Here is a 17,244-nt window from a genome sequence, read left to right as displayed (position 1 = left end):
CCTCCACAAAAGCCTGTGTTGGGTTTGACATTTAGACCAAACAGAAAGGACTGAAGGAGTTGAATTTGTCAACTAAAATCTATTCAAAATAGACATTAATCCAGTAACAAAGAGAAATGAGGGGAACAGAAGAGACTATGTTCCTCCCTAACAATGTTAGAATAACTGACACTGTTAAGAGCCATTACTTGGTGGGACTGTGTGGTCAAATACAACAAGAGGCATTAGCACAAATATATACAAAATTAACAGGTGACAACTCAAAGGCACATTCTCCAGCTGAAAATACTCAGAATTCAGTTGCATAACAAAATTCCAGGCAAATGTATATTGGGTTTTCTAACACTTCCAATGTTTTATAGAGAAGGCCCACATATAAGACACTTTCGTATGATTTTATTCCTGAAATCTCACAGACAATGGTAAGTTTAGGAGAACAGTCTGAAAACAACAGCCTGCTCCAAAAAAGCTCTCTCAAAAAAGCTTTTTCACTTTTTAGAAATAATTTATTTTTGAGGGCAGGGGGATAAAGCCCTCTAATGCAGTGCTTTACCATGTTGTAATCATATTCCATGTGATAACAGAATCCAAATTTTATTTGATTTGGAATCAGCTATGAGCTACAGGTTGAATTTTATTAAATCAACATAAGCTCTAGATAGCAACTGATCTCCGTATCTTCAAAAATTGCATGCATAGAGTAAGAACTGTGCTTGCTAAATATATTCTACACAATCCAGCTCAGAGAACTTACATCCCATACTTTGAGTTACTGCATCATTAATGAGGAAAATATATACAACCATGCCCTCCTGTAGATTTTTAAGATGACTTCATTGCCAAATCCTATTTCTAGTTTTTAAAATTACTTTTTTTTCGCATTTTTATTTACCTATTTTAATGGTACTATCATAGTCTCTGATATAGATGCACGGCTCACAAATAAGTCATTAAATTACTATTATCTGCAGTACATTTTCCTGTGTACACATCCCAGCTTTATGTGTCAATAACTTACTGCAGATTCCTAGGTATGTATTCTTCCTCGGTTCCAATAATGTGAGACTAGGCAAGTATTTTTAAATTTCACATGGGCTTAAATTAAAATACACAGATTCAGATTTTTGATGTTGTGTATACATAAAAAGCATCCAGAGACAAACCTAGAAATGTACTATTGCTGCTACTGATAATTATGGCACTAAACTCAATTGTGGCTAGAATTATTGACCCTGTGTAGCTGTTCTGAGCTTTCAGGAGTGATATCCTCAATAAAATTCCAGTATACAAGTATGCTTGCTTTTCTCCTCATGACTTTGAGAACTGAGAAATACAAAGATAAAAGTTTATTCCTTAGGGCTATATTGTGTCATAAGCCTTTAAACTGAATTTGCCAATGTTTTCAACAGGGAATTCTCTTTAGAAACTGGTGACATATTACAATCTTTTAAACTAAATTATGTACCATTTCATTGAATTGACAAGTCTGGGAGTGAGGAAGGTACGAGAACATAATTCTGGTGATGTTCTCACTGGAAAAAGTCAGGCTTATTTTTCTGAATGACACAGAATTTTAAAAATGTCAAAGTGCTCATGAACTTTGGGCCATGGCCAACTGACACACAACATTTAATGGCCATGGCTAATGGTCTCTAAAACAGTGGGAACTACTAAGTTTGAAAACAAAAACTACTCCCCATTCAATAAATATATTCAGTGTTACATTTCCTAAACTATACTCATGAAATGCAGAAAGATTTCACTTCCTCTGCATAGCAAGTACACAGACAGTTTTCTGAAGGTTAAGGAATTACCTTAGCACGTACACAGTTGTGTGCAGGCACAAATCGAGCAATAAATTAAAGAAGCAGAACATTAAGGAAATCCCTATTAGCAATAGCAAACCTATATTGGAAATAAAATCCCAAACCAAATCAACAACAATAACAAAACTCCAATCAACCTAAAGCATCTCAGATTAAAGACATTTTGGCACATGCATCTGCAAACCCCATAAAAATACTAAATCTAAACCACAATAAGTAATAGCATACAATGCTAATTAGATGAGAGGTGACTGTAGATATCTGCCACACATTTTATATGTGCATTTTTTTCCCAGTTATAAGCCAAAGTTGAAATTTTCTTACACATTAAGTAGCAAACAAAATAAAAGCATGCTCCTATGTATTATAAAATTCAGTCAAACATAGTAATTTTAATTCTATAAACTAAGATCTCTAAAAGGTCTTCAAACAATTCTTGTTTGTCTTTTTTTATTTAAGGAACAAATGGGTACAAACCAGTTGCACACAGATTGTATTTTTAGCACGACTAGCCTAAGTTTTGCATATTTATCCTGCTTTACACGAAAAGCCAGGATTAAAGAAACACAACACACATTAGTGTTTTGAATTTGAAATCAGTTACGGTTGATGATCATCTCCAAAAATAAATATTCCCACAGATAGAGGTCAGTGGTTGCCTGAAATTGCATCAGTTAGTGCCTGTGTACTAAAATCCTCCACTCCTTTGGGACTGCTTTATCATTTTATCAGATTAATTAAACCAGTAGTTTTAGCATAGAACATCACAGTTTACTATTCACACATTTGCTATTAGGTGCTTCCAATTTATTGATCTGAGACTCTTCATAGGGCTTCTCTCAGAATTTAATCACATAAGAAGATGGTAACTCACAATTGTTAATAGATAAAAAAAGCACACATAAAATAACACACAAATTAAGAGGGTTTTTTTTGTCTTTCATGTGTTGATTTGGTAAGCTCTTGCTGTTCTCAAAGGAAAGCAACTCCACTGTACTAGAACTCTAATTTTGAGGTGGCATGCATTTATTTATCTTAGTTTATAATTAAACACCTGTATTTTATGGCTTTATTTAAAACAAAACAAAAAGCACAACAAAAATGCCCCTAACTTTCAGGGATGCTCTTTCAGCCCTTCTTTTAAGAAAACACAGATCAAACATTGTCAATAATAGTGATAAAATTTGAAGAGGTAAGGAAAAACTAAAAACCTTTTAAAAGGACACATGGTTGTATTTGCATGTGCCTCATTTCAGCACGTGTCCCTTCAGGTTTTCAGATGGAACAGCATCTACAATAATGATGTAAAAATTATTGATCTCATAGTACAGAACTACCAACAGCCTTCAGGTTTTTCTTTGGTTTTTGTAATCTCACTGCATTTCTTTCTCTAGATGAAGTAATCTTAACTTTGCTCTCCAGCAACATCTACTGGAACATCAGTAAAATGCTGCTATTTCTATTAATCACCCATTTAACATCTAGTAGGGCAGAGTTAGCAAATGCCAAAAGCAGAGATAAATGCTCTGCAATTCAGATCCTGCATTCTGGGCTCAAGCACATCAAGGTGGCTCAGCTTCAACCTTCCACTTTCCTGCCATTTCATAAGGACCTAAGTCTTCATGACTAATTCCTACCAGAATTTATCTACTATTTATACTCAGATATACTTTAAGGCACAAAATACCATTTAAAGTACCACATTACATCCAGAACTTCTATTTTTGTCGGAGAAGTTACTCCTAATTTCAGTTTGACCCAACATGTGCCTAAACAGAACTGAAGCATAAAAAGAACTTGGAAGAACATATAGAAACATTTTGAAAGGTGAAACAGAGCTGGAGTGGCGATTCCAATGCCAAAAAATAAACAAGTTCAGCAAAACCATAGATAAGAAGCAAAAATATGCACAGCAAAACAGCGAAACATTCGCAAGTTCTGATCACAAGCCTTCAGGAAAAAAAATAAAAAATTTGTGCCTTCGTATGAGGATGAAAGTGCATGAATAACTACGACTGGAGGAAGGAGCAGGGTTGAAGTCCCCTTCAGCAGGGGAGACTGTGCTGCCCTGGGGGCTCCAGGCAGCCCTGCACACACACCCAGCCCTGCTGGGGCGCTGCACGTTCAGGGGGGCTGCAGGCAGCACCCAGCCTTGGGGGGCACCTGCATCAGGACCAAAGTTCTCAGGTGAACAGATGGATTTCACTCTGCAGGTGCTCATCTGTAGCTCTGCACCACGACATTCTGCCCAGCCATCGATGTTGATGAGAGCTCACCAAGTTACATTCTCCCAGCTCTGCTCAGAGCCAGGCTCCACTTTGCAAACAACTCTGATCACTACAACAGCATTTGCTTCCTTCCCGAGCCCTAATAATGGTCTAACTCTCCTTGACTGCTTGCTCACTCTTCAGTGTGACAATGAAATTCAGAATATTGCTGCTGTTCAGAATCCCTTCCTCCTATTTTGAGTCAATTTGCTGATACAGAGAGCAATTGTAAAATGCAGGGAGAAAAAAAGGCACTAAAGCCAGTGATGAACAGAAACAGGCGTCCCAATAGTTAAATATTCCAGCTGTGAATAAAAAGCACTTACTAAAATTATTTTTGCCTTTTGAATCCCTATAAAACCTTAATGTATTTTTATAGAGAATAAAAGGGCACGTTTCCCAAAACCACAAACCCTTTAGGCTACAGAATTTTATATTATCACAAGACTTAAGTTCATAGGCTTTGCCTGATAAATTAGCTCCTCTCAATAACTGTTAAACAGAAAGCCCTTTATTGTAATCCAAGTGCACTTGTGGACAGCACTTTCAGAGTTAACTCCATTTGACAACTGACATAAATCCATTATTCTAATTTGGTGATTGCTTTACTAAACACAGATGCATTTTATGAGTTTTAGTCACGTATTTCATTCAGGATGCTACTTAATCTCAATTTACAAAACATAAACACGAAATAGGTTTTACAGTATGTCTGAAAGGGTATAGCTATTCATCCGACAGAATGCCAGGCAAACAAACCATATTCACCTAGACCCAAACTCAATGCTAGATTTTACCTTACAATAAATTGTAAATAAGTAAATAATTTTTTAAATTGAGCTGTTGCAATCAAATTGCAGAATGCAAGCTCCCTGAGGGTTCTAAGACTCTAAAGCCTTTCTTACACGGAGATTTCAGCACTGAATTTAACCTTAAGAGAAGTCCAGCTTTCACAAAAGCTGGCTCTCTGATTTATTATGATACACAGAGAAAAGGGGGGGAAAAAAACCAAGCAGTCATTGTGAATACAGTGCCCTCAGAACCCCATCTCTAATTCAATTTCCAGCACAGACTTTACATGTTAAACAAAAGGAATCTGATACCACACCGATGCTGCCTCTTGCTGCAGTTGCCTGCCTCAGTTACCGGAGGCTGAAATCCGCCGCTCCGAGCGAGCACTCCATAAAACACGGGGATTCAGGCACTTCTTACCTGCCTCAGTTGAAGGCTTCCTTCCCTTGTTAGCAGTATGAAGCATCCTCCAGCCTTCCCAATCCTTAGCACCGGCCTCGAATCGCACAGCCAAGTCCCCTTTTCGCAAGAAAACGCTTATTGGAAGTGATTAGTTTTTGTTGTCCCTTTTAAGTCCCTCCTGCGGGAAAAAGCCGGGGAGCGATGTGACGCCACCTTTTAATCTTTGGCGAGAGCGAAAAGGCAGAAAAGGAGCGCTCGATCAAACTGAGCTTCACACATGACTAAAACTCGGCGGAGAGGCTGCGAGCTCTGGCTGAAGCACCACTAGGCGTGAGTGTAAGAACAGAGAAGAGGGGAGAGTCAATGAAATGTGACAACGTATGTGCATCAAAGACGGGCAAGAGGGAGAGAACAATGAGAGAGGGATCGCGACAGCAGCGAGCGAAGGAGGGAGAATGAGAACGGCAGGCAGAATGAGCCGGAAGAAAAGAGGAGAGTTTCGAAGCAAAGAATTCGCAGAATAAAGCCAAAGTGTCTGGCAGCTTCTGTTTTTATCTCAGTGAGCATGACATACTGCCTCTCTCATTTAGCAACACGTTCTTGTCTCTTCCAGGTTTGAAAACTGAGATAATCACAGTGTGTGCCTGTTTGCGCCTGACTGGCACACTTGTGTGCAGCCTACCTGAGATGCCCCCCACCCAGCTCCTGGAGATGCATTTAAATGCAATTAACTTCATATATTCATTAGCAGAGACGCCTCCCCCTGCCCCCCAAAAAAACAGGAGCTGCTAATTTCTCCATTAATTTACAATATAGTTTAACTGGCAGATGGAATTCTACTTATAACTACTAACAAACTGCCACTGATAAACAAATGAACTGAACAAATGTTTAATGTTGATTAACTGAGTTATCATGGCAACAAAACATATTAGCGTTGATAAATCTGTTTTTAAAAAAGGTATTACAGACAATTTTATTAATCCTGGAATTTCTAGATGAAGTTGCTCTAAAGTGTTAGGAGAAGAAACTGGACCCAGGACTAACATTTTTAAAAGAGTGCATCAGACACATTCATATTTCCAATGTTTTTAAAAATCAGTAACAAGCTAAAGCCCAAATTTCAAATTTAATTTTGAATTCCCATTTGAAGGGATCCACACATTTAGTCCTCATACAAGTCGGGTTCATTTTCATGCAAGATGAGGGTGGAATGTGTGTGGATTGTTTGGGTCTTGGGTTGGTTGGAGGTTTTTTCCCTAACTACAACATGTAACATCAGTGCAGCCTCTGTGATTTGCTTTGTTCATACCATCTACCTTTACATGGTCAAGGCAAATGAGCTTTATGCCAACTGGCAATTGGTCAGCTGGCCCAAAGCACACAAAGTCCTTGTCTGCAGAACTGACACAAGCCCACAACCACACTAGGATTTACATGAAGCCAACATTAAATAGGAAGAAACCTTAAAACAGACCTATTTTCTTTGTTGCAGCACCCTATTTGGGCTGTTGGATCCTACCACATCAACTGCATTAGGGAAAAGGAAAGAATGAAAAAATCTGAATCTGGACTGTGCAGAAGAGTGCTCATGCAAGCCACACAGTGCCACATTCTGGCTTCTGGGTCTGAAGGTACTCAGGTAGCCTAAAGGAATATTTCAACAGCTTTAAATAACTTGGTATTCTCTTTTGTAAGGGTTTTCCAGTTCCGGAGAGGAGGTTATAAAGAGGAATTCACAAATGATTATCAGGGAATCAGGAGTCAGTTTCAACCCCAAGTAATTTCATAACATTATTATACCATAAAACTTGTAAGAATTAATGTTTTTCTATGAATGTTTGCCTCCAGATCCTCACCCAAAACCATCACAGTAAGCTCTGGATAGATGGAATCCAGTTTTCATATCTGTATAGCAACACCTGCAAAACAACTCTTTAAACTTGCAAACACCAACCTATTGATAAATTTGTGATTGCTTCAGCATTTCACCTCATTTTTTTTTTTTTCCCCTGGAGACTGGGAATCCACTGATTGAAATACAGATCCATTAAAATCAGATTCTCACTAACCTTCTTAAGAAGCTTTCATCATGTGAACCTAAAGTTACCATAAGGACAAAAATATTCACGAGAACAATGGGCTTTTAAATCTCTCTGTATGTGTATCAATGCAGCCCTAGCTGACCCAACACAGCAGCAGTGTGTGTGATGGATCAGGAATTCCTTCATGCTCTGCTGCTGCAAGGAGTCCAATGGATTCCTTACACTGTTTTAAAGGTCTCCTGTTTGATGGAAATGAACACCACCTGAAATTTCAGGGGGACAAAAAGATGAGGGAGAAATAGAGATGCATGAGTTTAGTTATTGCATTTTTTTTCCCAGAGTATTATTAGCCAATACTCTAAAGGAACTGCCTCACCACCTTTTGAAAAGAAAACAAGCAAAAATAAGTCCCAAGTGCTGTAAGAAGTTCCTCTGCTTAAAATGAGTAACAGGAACAATTAGGGGAGAGATCTTTCCTGTTTCCCATTCATTTTGTGTTTTCTCACCCTTACTTGTAAATTGCTTTTCTCATGCAAGTCTTGATAAGAAGTTTCCACATCTCTTACAATGTACTAGATTATATCCATGACAACAACTTTCAGGAAATGCAAACATACATACAGTACTTCTAGAAGTATTTATTCACTCTCACAGGCCTATCTACAAATTTACAATGGAATTAAATGGCTGCATTTGCATCCAAGGTCAACAAAAAACTTGAAAACATGCATGCAGCTTGTTTGTTTCCATGAAAGGCATAAGGCTGCATGGCTAAAACCAAGCATGAGCTTATACATTGAAGAAAATAAACTGTTTTCTATAAGAACTGACCTTGTGTTCAAACTAAAAGTGTTTGGACACTGAAGTGCTTGACTCCTTACAGCTCCAGTGAGCAAGGCAAGTCATTCTCCTATGGAAGTTACTCTATAAATCAGCCACATTTCCATAAGACAGGCAAGGCTTTGACGAACATGAGTGAGAAAACTCTATTTTACTGCTCTTAAATGTGCTTCCACTTAAGCTTCCTCAAGCAGTACTGCAGGAGCAGACCAGCACCACACCATTACAAAATAACTACACACAGAAATGTACTAGCAATGCCATTTTGTGCAGAGATATAAATAGCTGATTTCCAGACCTTTTCTTACACTTTCACCATTACAGAGAAAATAACTAAACCAGAGCTTTCCCCTCAATCTTACCTGACGAAGCCAGGTTTGAGTTTAATCACAGAAAACCTCTTGGTACCATACTTGTCTGCTCTGCCAGCAATCTGGATAGCTCTGCTGTGTGTTTTAGTCCACATGCAAACACACCCTCAGTGACCCCAAACTTCTGGAGGAACAGAACAATTTTACAACATCCACCACACTGCTGTGTTTCACTGGTGCTGAATCCAGCCCCAGCAAGCCTCAGCAAAAGACATGGCCTCACATGGGGCATCACACAGCACAAGATGGGAAAACAACCTGGCAAATGGCTGGGAGAGCTCCCACACCCATCACAGGGACTCCTGGCCAGAAACACTCATTGCAGGTCCTTTAGAGATGAAGGAAAAGCTCTGGTTATGCAGAAGGGCCAGTGACCACGTTCTCTTAGCAATATCCTTTTCTATTTTACATCTAGCAAAGACTTTCTTTGCCAATTATCTATTTGGGTGACACAAACACAACATTAATTTTTCCAGCCTTTTGGTTTTGTTTCCTCTGTTTCAGACCTGAAGACAGACTGTCTCTGAGAGCATGTATTTGTTTTTCCCCCCAGTTGCATCTGTTGGTTTAATAAAATGTAGCCCCCTCATCTCCCAAAACCCTGTTTCAATAATACCTGTGGATCTCTAGCACCACAAGCACTATAAAATTGTAAGGGCAGAGGGTGGCCCTTCATCTCTCCCCAGCCTCCATTCCCTAGAATGGATCTGTTCACTGCTCAGAGGGAATACAGGAGGAGCACAAGGGCTAGAAGGAAGGCAGAGCATGCAAGAAAATCCCTTGTGTCTTAAATTGCCTAAATTTAACTTCCCAGCACCCAGTTTACAATGAGACATGCAGTTGGTGTGGTAAAAGAAGCATCAGGATCAGACATAATTTTAGTGGTGAGAGGCACAAAATAAAGACCTTGCACAAGCCTAAGCTACAGCATCCTGGCAGGGTGAAGAAAAACTGTGATGCTATTGCTGCTATGAATAATAAAACCACTTAAACTCTGCTTTTTGAGCATAACCGAATACATGTGATAGCATCATTATAAATTAAAACTGTTTATGACCTCCATTTGGTCCAAACAGTACAACCTTACTCACTATATGCATGGTTGAACAAATTGATCTACAACTGCCTGTGTTACATGACAGAAGGGATAGCCAAGTGTTCTGAAAAGGAAACAAAAAGAAAACCCCAGCAAAAGCAGCTTGTAATGACTCATGCAGATTTCCTAATGGCTACTGAAAATAATCTTTGATTCCTATCATTGTCTACTCAGTAAGTGATAATAACTAATACCTAAGTTATTATTTTATTTACATAGTTAATTTCTAGTTTTCTATATTCCATATAAATAAGTGTTAATATGTTTTGAAACCAATCATTTCATGAATGAATGGAAATCAGTACTTCTATAAATTCTGCTAAAGTACTAAAATAGAAGATAATCAGTATGTTCTTGACTATTTGGGTACAGAATTTTCAAAGGACATGTAATTCCACCACACCCTTGTATTTATTTGTAAAACCATAGAGGAATACGCATTAAAATGACATTTCAAGAATCAGACTTCTGTAGAACCAACTTGTTGTCTGCTTCATACATTTCCATTTAGAATTTTTCTCCAATTACAGTCACATGCTGAGGCCTTTCAAGAATCCTCAGTAGCTCAAACAATTCCTGAAGTATCTCCCACAGAAGATTTACATTGTTTAAACCAGCAGTAAACCAATTCATCTGTGCCTGAACAGCAGCCAGTTCAGGTGAACCTCCTGTGCCTCAATTAGCATTAGGGATGGAAAGAATAATTTACCTGCAAGGTTCAGGTGTGCCTAATTTCTTCCTGCCACAGGCTGAGAGCTCCTCCATGCTCTGTAGGCAGGTTCTGCCTGCAAAGACAAAGGCTGGCTTCCAGGAGAGCGCTGTGAGGCTCCTAAAGCATGTTCTTCACTACCAGGTAATTTAAGTTCTCTACATGAAATACAAATCTACGCTGAGACAACAGAGCACACAGCTTCACTGAGTGCACAATTTATGTCAGAGCACAGGGCAACACACTTAGAAACCGAACAAAGCCCAGTTTTACTGCCCAGTCCCCTGAATTTAATATGCAACATTCATACCTTAAGTATACCCTTGAGCACTCTCTGAGCCACAGCTTTGAAGATGTGTTGGTTTCCTGTGCACTAACTTGACCTATATTCAGGCTGACTTCTATTCTGAGATTATTTCTGCTGTGAATTCAATTCCAGCCTCTATAGACACTGCTTTGCTACACCTATGATACAGATGGCAAAAAGCAGAAGGACGTCAACAAATTAGAAGGCCACTGCTGTCATTGCCTTACAACCAGGCAATGAAAAAACTCTTCTTTTTCTTTTTTGTCAGCTGATCTTGACACAAGCACATTTCCTTGCAAATGTGGAAGCACAGAACCAAGTCTCTAAACCTTTTAAAATTGTTTGCTTTTATGTCAGGATACAAAGACCTGCTGCCCTGCTGGAGCCAAGTTTTATTCATGCCATGAGCCAAGGATGCCAAAAGACTGCAAGAGATGACCAAAAACGGAGGCAAGGAAGACATTTTATTTTCAGAATGAGTATTTTATAAATTACTAAGTTTTTATTTTCAGAGTAAAGTTGTAAGATGAAAACACAAAATTGGCTCTCTAATACAGGACACTACAGAGGAAATGAAAAACGGTAACAAAGGTCTTATATTTTTCAAACTTGCTCCTGTTTACTTGTGTCCTGATCCACAATTTTTGTACCAGAACTCCACTTTTTCCACTATATTTATAGCACAGAGGTCTTACAGGATTAGGTCTACACCCTATTAGTAACACCTGACAATTCATTAACTGCTTCAAGTTTTTCCATGTAATGATCAAGAGGACTTGTATACCATAACAGAACACCTAAAATTCCACTTATCTCAAACCAAAAGCTACTTGCCACAGGAATCAAAAGCTCCTTTTATTAAACACCTCCATGCTGCATCTAGACTATGACTCAAGCCAGTGAGTTGATAAGAAAAAGGGGAGGCAGGGTCAGGAAAGTTTGGTTTATTCCCCATCTGGTTTGGAACAGCACATGGAGGAAAATTCCACCAACAAGGGTTGACATGGCATAAAAAGCAACCTTAATTTGGCATTTCCTCAGCTCTCATCAGACACAGGACACTGTTTTTGGCAAACCTGTGGTATCAACCACAAAAGCTGTTCCTGCCTTTATCCCTGTTATACCCCTAAGAAAGTGCACTGAAGCAAAAGGAAATAAAATTGGTAAATGTGAAGTGCTGATTAGAATGTTGAGAACAGCAAGAGCTTGATGTGATTGACCCTTCAGAACTTTAAGATATAGTATTTTTAGTAAATTGTTAAAAAATAACAGAAGTGTTCAAAAAAGCATATGCATATTAAAAATGCTATAAAAAGTGAGTATGACATTACATTACAGATGATTAAAATGTGAAAAAAATATTTAAATGCACATTTAATGTCTGATTTTATGTTAACTGTTTCACAGTTCTCAAATGCAACCAGATCAGATTATAAATAGCAAGATATGGCTTTTTAGACATATTAATTCTCTTAAAATTATCAATAAGTAATATACTATATTTAAGAATGATCCCAATTTAATAATAACATGCTTTTTTTTCCCCTAGATTTTTTTTTGTTAAGAACATACAGATTTTGATTCCATGGAAACTCAATTGAGACTGCGCCACATCTTTCATACAGCTGACTAAGAGCATGGGTGAACTATCTGGCTGTTATTTGAAATGTTCTTCAACTTTATGAAGACAGACTCATTAAAGCAAAAGCTTTCTCACAAACAGTTTCTGACAAAGTGAAAAAGTAATTAACACAAAAAGAAGAGAGAACTATTTTTACCTTTACTATTTTTCACCCAGTCAGTTTATTACTGGCATTGTCATTTTTGACGTGCTCTCTCCTGTTACAGTCACGGACGCAATTCAAAACTTTCCTTAACAGCCAACGCTCTTTGACAATTACCTCACCCTTGCTTATGAAATCTGGGATAAAATGGTGCAACTTCAGGTTCTGAATACCTAAAAAAAACCCCTCTGGAAGCTGCCAGGAATAGATAATAACTACACTGTACAACGTGACAGAGTCACCATGCACACTTCCCAGAAGGTGCGCATCTTAGTGAACACCAAAATCACAACAATTAAGTGGTGTAATTTTGCTTAAAAAAACCCAAAACCAAAAAAATATCCACAACAACAAGCTCAAACACACAACAAACCCAAGCAACAAAGCAGACAAGCAATCTGATGGTGATCAAATTGTCTAATAACTTCCATTTCCTCTTTCCATGTACCTCCTGTTTTCTTTTCATCTCCATTTAAACTGTGCTTGTTGAACTCAATGGAGAAACACATGGATCCCTGATGAAATTTTATATAACCTTATTCATTATAGATTTTTCTGCTGATTAAGGTTTCAAAGTAACTATAATAACGTAAAGCAATACCATGCTGTTGCTGTTTTGGGGGTTTTTAGCATAAAGGATATGAGTGAAGCCAGACAAAGCATAAATCATAAAGCATAATATCACCATTCTGTTGCCCTTATCACTCCAATAGCATCTAGTTTTTGTTTCAACTAACAGGTTTGCTGTCAGCCAAATTCACAGACTATTAATTGTCATCAACCAATACATGTTCGCGACAAAGAAACTAAATGTGTGAAGAAGCACATAGTACTGTGAATTTCATTTTCAAAACGCTTCTCAGTGTGTTAAGAATTAGCTAAACCCATTGTAACATCATAAGTAATGTCTGAGCCAAGGCCTAAATAGTTCCAATGCATGTTCTGGTATTCACCAGAATGGAAATATTTATTTATGTTTATCAAGAGGTCCTTTAAGAACAGTGAAAGGATGTTATTTAAATACTTCCAACATCTGCTGATGCTTAAACTCCACAAGATAAAATGTTTACCATAAGAATATCAGGAGGAAACTTTTAGTCCTGGATAACCCATCCAACAGAAAAGACACAAGCATTTTTCTTACTTTCAGCATTGAAAGGACATCCATGGAAAAGCAGCAGACAGCCTTGCATTTCTGGGGCCTTGTACCACCCTCGTGTAACTCTGGCTATGATGGTGACCCTGAGGCATTTGGGCAGCACAGACCAGCTCAGGGTGCAGAGCTGCAAAGTGCCCACACCTGTGGCCCATTAGCTGTGCCCCCGTGAGCTGGCCCAGGGACTGCAATGACTGCAGGGACACCAGGGCAGGGACACCTCAGCCCTTCCCCACTGCCCAGCTGTGTCCATCAGAGGCTGCAGGCACCTCCTGCCCAGGCACACAGCCCTGGTACCTGCAGGTAGGGCAGCTACTGCAGTACCAGCTCTAAGGCTTTCTCTGCAGGGCTCAAAGCAGCTCACAGAATTAGCCAAACACCCAAGCACTCTGCTGTGTCACACTCTGAGGAAGCTCTCCTTGCCGAGATGACTGCCCAGAGGTGCCCCAGGGACATGCCTCTGCCAGCAGGGTCAGCAGGGAGGCTCAGCCTGCCAAACCAGAGCTGCACACTCACTGACCCTGTAACACGGTTACAAGTTTTGTTATGAGGTGAGATATTTACTGAAACGGCAAATAAGGAGGATGCCACTGCTCGAGCTATTCAGCTACTGAGAGTGCATGGCCCCAAAACCATTTAAACCGAGTTTAACACTCGGCAGGACAGGTGGCATCCACACCGAGGGATGGCAGACTGGGGGTTCACTCAGGGACGTTTGTCCCCAATGCAGCATTTGCTTAAAGCTGGGCTCTTTGCAGCCCGAGTCTCTCCACACAAAGGTGATGGGACACAGGCACCCAGTGCTCCCTTCTCCCCCTGCCCAGCCCAGCTGCTGCCTGGAGAGAAAAGTGAGGAGAAGACAAATTCCCAGTTTAGTTCTGGCTGGGGGGGGGGGGTTCCCCATATAATCACAGAATGGTTTGGGTTGGACAGGACCTTAAAGATCATCTGATTTCAATCCCCCTCCCGTGAGCAGGCGCACACCTTCTGATAGAGGTTTTTTTGTTGGTTGAGCAACAACAAACCACCTTTTGGGCAAACAAATCACCTTTTGCATGAGCCCAAGCTGAACACTTTCTGTTGCCTTTGCTGGGGAAAGGGAAGAATCGTTGTTGCTGCTTCCCTTTTCCCCTGAAGTTCGGCCCCCGAGGGCTGAGCGGAGCGAAGCGGAGCCGCTCCCTCGGTTCATCTCCTCCCGGCCCCGAACGGCGGCCACACGGCCCTCGGGGAGCGGGCGGTGCCCCCGGACCTGCGAGGGATGCGAGAGACCGGGAGATCCAGGGGATGGGGGATGCGAGGGACCGGGGAGATGCGCCCGCACGGACGAACCGCACCCGGGGCGCTCGGGACGGGGGATGCGCACGGACGGGAGATCCGCGGGACCAGAGGATACGCACGGACCGGGGGATGCGCGGGCGCTGTCCCCGCATGCACGAACCGCACCCGGGGCGCTCGGGACGGCACTGAGCGGCGGTACCCCTGCCCGGGGGCCCGGCACACGGATTCTCTTTGGAAGCAGCGGAGATGGCTGCTCTGGTCCGGGGAGCGGCGCGGCAGAGCCCCGGAACAGCCAGGGCAGCCCCGGAACGCCGCGGGCAGCACCGGCCGGCCCTGCGGAGCCGCGGAGAGCAGCGGGGCTGATGCAAAGCAGGACTGACAGCGGCTGAGCACAGACACTGCTCCAGCCAGGGCAGAGCGGGGATCCTTCGGAAAGCACTGCGGCTGCGATGTGCGGTGAATACCGGAGCAGCCCGGCTGCGCTCGCCGAGCACAGAGATGCCAAAGGGCCGGCACTCATGGCAAGGCTGTCTCGCCACAGTCATCAGCATGACAAGGCTGATGCTGTAGGTGCCTGGAGAAACAGATACTTTATTTTCTCAGAGACCCAGGTATAAACTATAGGCTTAGCTCATGCATAAAACCCAAAATGAGCAGAGCTGATGGCTGCTAGTAATGAGAGCAATTAAGGACTAAAGTTTTCAGTTTAGATTGACAATTTAAAACACAGGATTCCAGTGAATTTTTAGCTACACTGCTGCTGAATGAAAAAAAAAAAGCCCATAAAAAACAAGCCACCTTTTACATGAGCCCAAGCTGAACACTTGAAGTTATAATCAAATAAAATCTTATTACAATTTACTTGCCCATAAGGAACTTGGTTACAATTCAGGAAGACCAAAAAAAAGCCATTAAAAAGCACACAAAAAAGAGTAGGAAATTGAACAACAGAGGGAGACAGGGACATGCAGAATCAGTACACATTCCAAAGAACAATATGCAAACATGGAAATACTTTTGCTCTGGCTAGAAGGACCACATTCGAGATGTGACTGTTTCAATCTGAAAGCAAATCAGTACCTTGGCATCTTAACTCAGCCAGTTCCTCTGTGGCCTCAAAGTACATCAAACTCCTCTCCCCAGCTGCATCTTTCACATTTGGCACACGAATTTCCCAGAACTCAAACGTGTCTCACTGTCCCTGGCCCTGGTGGGCCACAAAGGGCAGGAGGGAGTGAGCTCTGTACCGGTGCAAAGAGACATTCCCACAGCAGCGCCTACACCTTCCCACCAAATTGATATTCCAGGTAGAAAAAAAAATTAAGAAAAACTTAAAAACCCAACAGGAAAGCCCACAAGCAAAGAATTCTTGTTGGAAAAGGCAGAGAGGGGAGCCCTGAGTGACCCTGCCCCTCGCAGCCTGTCTGCACAGGTGGCAGATGCTGCCTCCTCCCAGCCCCACGCTCACCAGGGGGAAGGGAGGCTGCAGCTATTTCAGTTATTAAGTGGATAATGACTCCATATGCTGTCCTGCAGCCAAGCAACAAATAAAAATCATAATGTACAGGCCAAATAACTTCCTTGGAATCTAGACACATTACTGTGCATAATTCCCTTCTTAATGGTTATAAACAGACCAGAGCAATATACAAAAATAACATCTACACAGAAGCATGATTATAATCAGCTATGTATGACATTTCTGTGCCATTTGGGTTAACTTTCAACAGCATTCTAGCAGAGCTTGCCATTTTTCAGGTAATATCTTGCTTCAGTAATTCTATTTCAAAGTAGAAAACAACACCTAAGGTTACAACTACTAATAGAGTTATACAGAAGCCATCCTAAATTCCCCAAAATATTTTTTTATTTGCAGTAGGGATCCCCCCAAAAAACCACAGGGCTAGTACTGACAACTTCTTTCTTCTATGATGTCTAGAAAATAGAATATAAACAATATTTTTTATTGTTCAGACAAGTTACATTGAACTCCTGGGAGTCAGTGTTTTAAAGCATGCAAAATCCATGGCTGAAACAGAGCCTTGGAGATGAAATCACATCTCAGTTTGAGATTCATTGCTGGGTCTTGGGAAAGACAATTATCTTTGATGTGGTCAATTTTTTCAGTTTATATAATGGTGGTAATGATACCTCACAGGACTCATTGAAGGGTTTAATAACTAATGCTTGCACAAAATTTCCAAGTTGCTAATTATGATTATTTAGCTAAGTGTTAACCTAATGCATATGTAAGGAAACAACATTAATGTATTCCCAGAGATGATTATGATCATAATTATTAATGCCACATGGACAAGTACAATTGTTCCTCGCCCACCCAGGTGTGTGTGACACACCTGGCAGGAAAGGC

At 40.8% G+C, this 17,244-nt stretch overlaps 1 protein-coding gene across 6 annotated transcripts in view; it reads right to left on the bottom strand.

Annotated features, from left to right (window-relative positions):
• Positions 1–17,244, bottom strand: part of TENM2 (teneurin transmembrane protein 2) — a 675,237-nt gene that overhangs the window by 330,094 nt on the left and 327,899 nt on the right. Inside the window, exon 1 of one of the 6 annotated variants that reach the window (XM_064724594.1) lies at positions 5,202–5,219. The exons of the other annotated variants lie outside the window; for them this stretch is intronic. The gene's annotated coding sequence lies outside the window, so the exon portion shown is untranslated. Of the gene's footprint in view, positions 1–5,201; positions 5,220–17,244 lie in introns of those variants that run through there. 6 annotated transcript variants of the gene reach the window in all.

Source organism: Zonotrichia leucophrys, chromosome 13, assembly GCF_028769735.1.
Source record: "Zonotrichia leucophrys gambelii isolate GWCS_2022_RI chromosome 13, RI_Zleu_2.0, whole genome shotgun sequence".
Classification (NCBI taxonomy): Eukaryota; Metazoa; Chordata; class Aves; order Passeriformes; family Passerellidae; genus Zonotrichia; species Zonotrichia leucophrys.
This window is presented reverse-complemented; position numbering and strand designations above follow the sequence as displayed.